Here is a 6,859-nt window from a genome sequence, read left to right as displayed (position 1 = left end):
GTGAGCCTATACAACATTCTCAATGTGGCAAACACTTAAACACACACACACACAAAAGCATTGCATTCAAAGCCATTGAATGAGCCTATAACAGAGTGAGTATTAGTTGTTTATTTTTGTCAAATAAAAAAGTCAATCGAATGACCCAATAACTGGGCAATAAAAAAAAAATAAAAAATAGTTAAAATGTTGGTTTACAGTTTTCAGCCCGTACGCAGCCATTGAGTTCTGTGGCCATCTACTGGCTATTGATATTTTAGCTTTAAAAAGAAATTAATACCATCATAGGTCACCAAAGTCACCACATTTGTAGGTTTTGGCTCTCTGGACTTGCTTATTTGTTTTTATTTTTTACTGACGTTAAAGAAATATTAAATATAACATAAAAATAAGCATATTTTACATAATAAATATGGTACTTTTAGAGGTAAATATATTATTTAAAACCCCAAAAATCACAAAAAAGGCATACATTGATATATAAAATATCAAAGATGGTGAAATAACATTTATAAAAAAAAAAATTTGGAATCACACTTGTGCCCAAACGTGTCGACGAGGGCGGGATTAAGGGCTGTTATGAGGATTAATGCACTGATCAATTTTGAGATTTGGGCCTATTTAGCTTCTGTAACATGTCCTCTTTTAGGCCAATGCAATAAAACATCCAAAATACACATTGAATTGTTTATTTGATTACACTATTTGCATCTGAAGATATAATGCATAACTTTTAAAGCTTTTTTGAAGGGCCTCAGACTTCGAGGACTCGGGGTATTGTTTCAGGACCACAGCTGCTGGGATATTACTAAATTGCTGGTGTATTGTCTGATTTATATATTAACATCATTAATGTGATTGGATGTAAAACTCACTGCTTCAGATGCAGATTATTTCTCATTTGATTTACTGATTGTGGCGGTTCAGAAATTGTATGAGGGATTGTGTCAATGTCACCAAAATGAATACAAATGCTCACAAAATTCAAGATATTGTTGCAAAAAAGTACTTGTATGAGATCTGTAATTTTATATTGTAAGATGTGATATAATTGAGCAAGAGAGCCGTGAGCAAGACTGCAAACATGACATTGCTTTTATACAAACATTCAATACAATTAAAACGTTATTCTCAACATTATTTAGGCATGTGTAATTTACCAATTCAGATGCGTCTTCTGAATTGTGTTTGTGATTTCATTTGAATGGAAACAGCTCTATATAGCGTCTTACTCTAATTATATTTATTGATTAAATAAGTCATTTCTCAGGTGGTAATGTGGATCTTTATGAATGAGTGCTGGTCTTGTCTTGGTCTCAACACACTTTTTTTACTGTAGGGTCTGTTCATAAATCATTCACTAAATATACACTGATCAGGCATAACATTATGAGCACCTTCCTAATATTGTGTTGGTCCCCCTTTTTGCAGCCCTGACCTGTCTCCACTAGACCCCTGGAGGTGTGCTGTAGTATCTGGCACTAAGATGTTAGCAGCAGATCCTTCAAGTCCTGTAAGTTGCGAGGTGGGTCCTCCATGGATTGGACTTGTTTGTTCAGCTCATCCCACAGATGCTCGATTGGATTGAGATCTGGGGAATTTGAAGGCCGAGTCAACGCCTCAAACTCGTTGAGCTCCTCAAACCATTCCTGAAGCATTTCGGACAGACTTCTGTGGCAGTGTAACAGTTTAATGATCTACAGCAAAATTAAGCGAGATTTGGTGAGAACTAAACAAATATTTAATTACTACAGAAGTAATTTCTCACTAGAAATGACATGACGTGGAAAAAGTTGGTAAAAAAAAACGTACATTTACACACAAACTGACCAGCAAACGCAACTTTTAGATACCATTTTTCTTTTTCTAGCTCAATTGTCACCGAATGGAACGCACAGGATTGTGGGATATCAAAGGCAGCGAAGGATACATATATGCTGCCTTCAAAAATCGATCAGATGAAGGTCTCTCCGGAGACAGGAAGTGAAGCGAACATTAGATTCGGAAGTGCCTTGATGCCTTCCTACCTTGAAATGTGTCCGAAGGTAGCATTTTACAGTTTTTGGACAAAAATGTTCACTTGCTGCTTAAAATATCCCACCCACTAACAGGTGCCATGATGAAGAGATAATCAGTGTTATTCACTATTCACATTTTATTCCTAAAAACATGGTGACATTTTTTTTTTTGACTGTTACCAGTATTTTCTGATTTATAGTCATAAGAGAGAGAAATATCTAAAACCCCTTCTGTAAAATGTCTTAGTTTCCAGCTTTCTGTTCTGGAAATGTATGCAAATTAGCGCATATTAGTTGTAGAATGCCTAATTTGCATATGTAAACAAGACATTCAAGTAAACTTGTAATAGCCTACAAAACAGTCTTGGTGTACTATGATGATCAACTGGGGAAGTATGGTTATATTAGTTGCATACTTTTCCCTTTTCTTGTCTTAATTATGCATAAGTGTTCAGGTAGATTTTTCCAATTTGCTGTCATCACGAAACGTTTTTTCAAGATTAAAATCGCAGCCGACGAGGATGGGATTCGAACCCACGCGTGCAGAGCACAATGGATTAGCAGTCCATCGCCTTAACCACTCGGCCACCTCGTCGCGACGCTGCACAGTCTCCCTGAAGAGGTAGTGCTGGCGATTAAAAAAAAAAAAAAATCAACTCAGTTTAATAAATGTTACAAAATATGTTCCACTCAACGTCACGGGTTTATCAGGTGAGTGAGGACGTCGAATCATGTTCACGCTTCTGTGTGTCTGTGTGCGCGCTCGCTACTGTAATGTCCACCAGGGGGCGCCGCTACCTCAATTATTTGCTTCCTTGCCGATGATCCCTGTTGTAATAATGTTCAGTCTTTTTTTTGGCGGATCTAGGACATGTTTTTGACACCGAAAGCCCATGTTTCCTGGTTACACAAGAGGAAACAGAAAGCAGATGCTTCACTTCACTCATAGTCTTAAAAGATTAGTTCACTTTAAAATGAGAATTACCCCATGATATACTCGCCCTCAAGGCTCAAGCCATCCATATTAATATAACTCTGATTGTATTCGTCTGAAAGACGAAATATACACGCCTATATGACTATTTCTTCTTTCAGACGAATACAATCAGAGTTAGGGTAGAGTGGGGGAAAACACCCCCCTTAAGGAAAATGTGACATTACAGTGAAACAAAACATAAATGTGACTAGAATTGCCATCCCGGTTTTGAGTGACTATGGCAGGAGTTATTCACCAAATATTAAAATTGCTCAGCCTTCATAATTAATTAGTATTTTGACTGAAAATATTTTTGTACAAAGGGGGCGTTTTGCCTCAGTGGTGGGGTAAAATGCCCCCTTTCTTACCAACCAGTTTGCTTCATAGAGCAACAGCAAAATGAACAGACTAGTTTTTAATCTCTAAAAGTAAAAGGCAAGTAAGTTAATGTATCAACATGTATAGGCCTATATATATCAATATTTATTTGAGGTATGTCCAACATATCCACATTTTTAACATTTAAATTTATACATAACTAAGTCATGCAAACAAATATGTTGTAATAAATAAATAAATAAATAAATAAATACATAAATAAATATTAAAATTTGTATAAATTTGTATATTTATGTAGTGACATATATTCAATAAATGCATTAAAAGTCACTATGTTTTATCATTGGGTCACCTAACCACCTTCCATCAGTGAGCTAACTGTGCTATCAAGCTAGCCTAATGCTCACTTGAGGTAATTGTTTATTTTGTTCAAATATTTTGATTTTACCACCTAGTTATACTGCATTAAGTGTAAAATATCCTGAATAATCCAAGCTTTATAATAACAGTGACGGGGGCCATTGAGTTTGAAGCTCAAAAAAGCACATCCATCCATCATAAACGTGCTCCACACGGCTCGGGGGGTTAAAGGGTTAGTTCACCCAAAAATGAAAATTCTGTCATTAATTCCTCACCCTCATGTCGTTCGACACCCGTAAGACCTCCGTTCATATTCGGAACACAAATGAAGATATTTTAGTTGAAAGCTGATGCTGAGAAAGGCTTCAGATAGGCCTCCATTGGCATTCAGTACATTTACACTCACAAGACCCATAAAAGGCACTTAAAACATCGTTACAAAGTCCATCTCACCACAGTGACTCTACAATAATCTTACGATGCGACGACAATAGTTTTTGTGCGCAAAAAAAAAATCTAAATAACACCTTTATCCAACTTGTTCTTGTCTTCCGTGTGTGCCTCCACGACGCATGCGCGAGAATATGACGTAGCGCCGGCGTTCGGGAATCCATGAAATGCACACTTAAGCCCCATTTTGAGAACTACGCCGAGACCTAAAGCACGATCAATGTAGAATTCAACAGCTGAGATACGCGCGTCTTCCTCTGCTTGTAAACAAATCGCTTCTGGGTCATGTGTCCGAATGCCGGATCTGCGTCATATTCTCGCGCATGCGTCGCGCCGAAGATGAACAGAGGTCTTACGGGTGTCGAACGACATGAGGGTGAGTAATTAATGACAGAATTTTCATTTTTGGGTGAACTAACCCTTTAATAAAGGCCTTCTGAGGCAAAGCCATCGGTTTGTGTAAGAAAAATATCCATATTTAACACGTTAAAAAGTAAAATATCACTTTTACTTTTCATATATTTAAATTTAATGGATATAAAACTTTACAATATATAAAAGAAGGTTTATACAAAAACTTGCATTAATTAGATTCTTGTCTTTGACATAACCCAAAAAGAATACGTCTATATGATAAAGAAAAGTTACGGTTCGGAGCATCACTATTATTCCAGAAAGACCGGGCAAAAGGACATTCCCAAAACAAATGATCAACAGTTTCAGAAGAGGCTTCACAAAAAGAGCAGGAAGTATCAATGTCACTTCTACATTTCTTTACAAAGTATTTAACTGGATAAAAGCTTTGAATCATTTTATAGGATATTTCTTTAATTTTATTTGTTAGAAAGAATTTCTGAGGAAGTGACCAAACATATGACCATTCCATGTCATCAAAAAGGTTATTCCAATAACAAATGGGAGGAATTGAAGATAAAAATAATGACCTGATTCTCGTAAATGCGAGTTTCCTAGGTAAAAATTGCACATGAATGCCCTCTGATGTCGTGTTTACCACTGGGAAATTCGGAAATAATTTTGATACCTGAATTCCTGATATGGGCGTGCCATAAACTTTAAATACAGTGGCGGGGTGAACGAATGCTGTGACAGGATTTATTTGTTTTCCCGCCAAAACAGCTTGATCGTCTTGTCTTGTCATTAATGCCGCATTCCAGGCAACCCGTAACCCGTGTTTTTCCGACCTTCTACCAGTGAAAGTGCACTGGAACGGCAGTCAAACCCGTGACTTCCCACTAGGCATGTGCCGGTATCAAGTTTTCATGTTGCGATTAATTGCTGAAGCTTTTATCGCGGTATACGGTATTATCACGATATTGAAATAAGTTGCAAAAAAAGTGTTGTCATAATATAGCAGGTTTAATAACTTTCTTATAACAAAAGAACCAAACATTGAAATACAATAAAGCAATACACAAAAATGTATAAAGTAAACAAATATTTAAAACAGATTAAGTGCAACAGAATTATAAAGAACAATAGGTGACACTTTACAATAAGGTCTCACCAGTTAATTCATTCACATTAACAAAGAGCAAATAACTACATTTTTACAGAAGTTATTCTTCTTTGATGATGTTAGTTAAAAAAAGCAACTGTTAGTTCATGTTAGCTAAGGTCCATTAAATAAAACAGTTACAACTTTTGATTTTAATGTTATTAAATGCTGAAATGTACATTTAACTCAGATTAATACATGCTTTAGAAGTATTTTTCATTGTCAGTTTGTTAATGAATGAACTAATGTTAAATAATAGAGCCATATTGTAAAGTGTGAGATTGAACAGTCAGAACATATTCAAACAATATCTAGGGCATGTAATTTAGTCCAGATTAAAATATAAAATGTTTAAATTTGAAAATGACTAGCCTTTAGCCTTTAAGTATTAAGTATTAGGTTATGGGATGACCATAGACAGTAAAAGGGTGATGACGAGAATATAGTTTTGTTTACGAGGGTTACCGGGGAAACGGCTGCATTTCTGCTGTTCCGTCAGCGCCCTCTGCTGTCAGAGAGTGAAGGCGTTTCTCAATGTCAAGGAAGGATCCTCGGAAGCCAGAATTGCGAGGATGCTATAGAGACAGAGCGACACGCGTCATAATCTGAAGACCACGCCCACCGGGGGGGGGGGAAACAATCAAACCGTCTCCATTGACTTTGCATTGCGTGATGCGGCCTTTTTGTCATTTCGGACTTATAACAAAAAACTGAACAATGTATAAAAGCTGATATGTGACAAGGTGTACAGCAAACAAGCTAAACAAAACCCAGAAGCAAAAACCCAGACGTTTTTATAAGCTGTTGACCCAAAAAACGAGCGTTTAAGTACAAAAAAGTGGATTCAGGCCATTGAGACAGAGCGCGACGGGTCATATTACACTGAGAACTACGGCGACTAGAGGAGAACGTCATCAGTGACAGTAAATATAATATATAAAACGGACATTTGGATATTTGACTTAACAGTGACAAAATGTTTACTGCACACATAGACATATTGAGGCATACTGAGTGTCAGGATCCCAAAATTTCCCTATTCTTCCTGCTGAAGCTTCACTTCGTATTGCCGTATCCACTTTTATCTTCTTAAACGCTCGTTTTTTTGGGTCGACAGCTTATAAAAACTTATTTCTGTGTTTTTTAGCTTGTTTGCTGTACACCTTGTCACATATCAGCTTTTAGACATTGTTCTGTTTT

Source organism: Gobio gobio (genome assembly GCF_949357685.1).
Source record: "Gobio gobio genome assembly, chromosome: 16".
Lineage (NCBI taxonomy): Eukaryota > Metazoa > Chordata > Actinopteri > Cypriniformes > Gobionidae > Gobio > Gobio gobio.
This window is presented reverse-complemented; position numbering follows the sequence as displayed.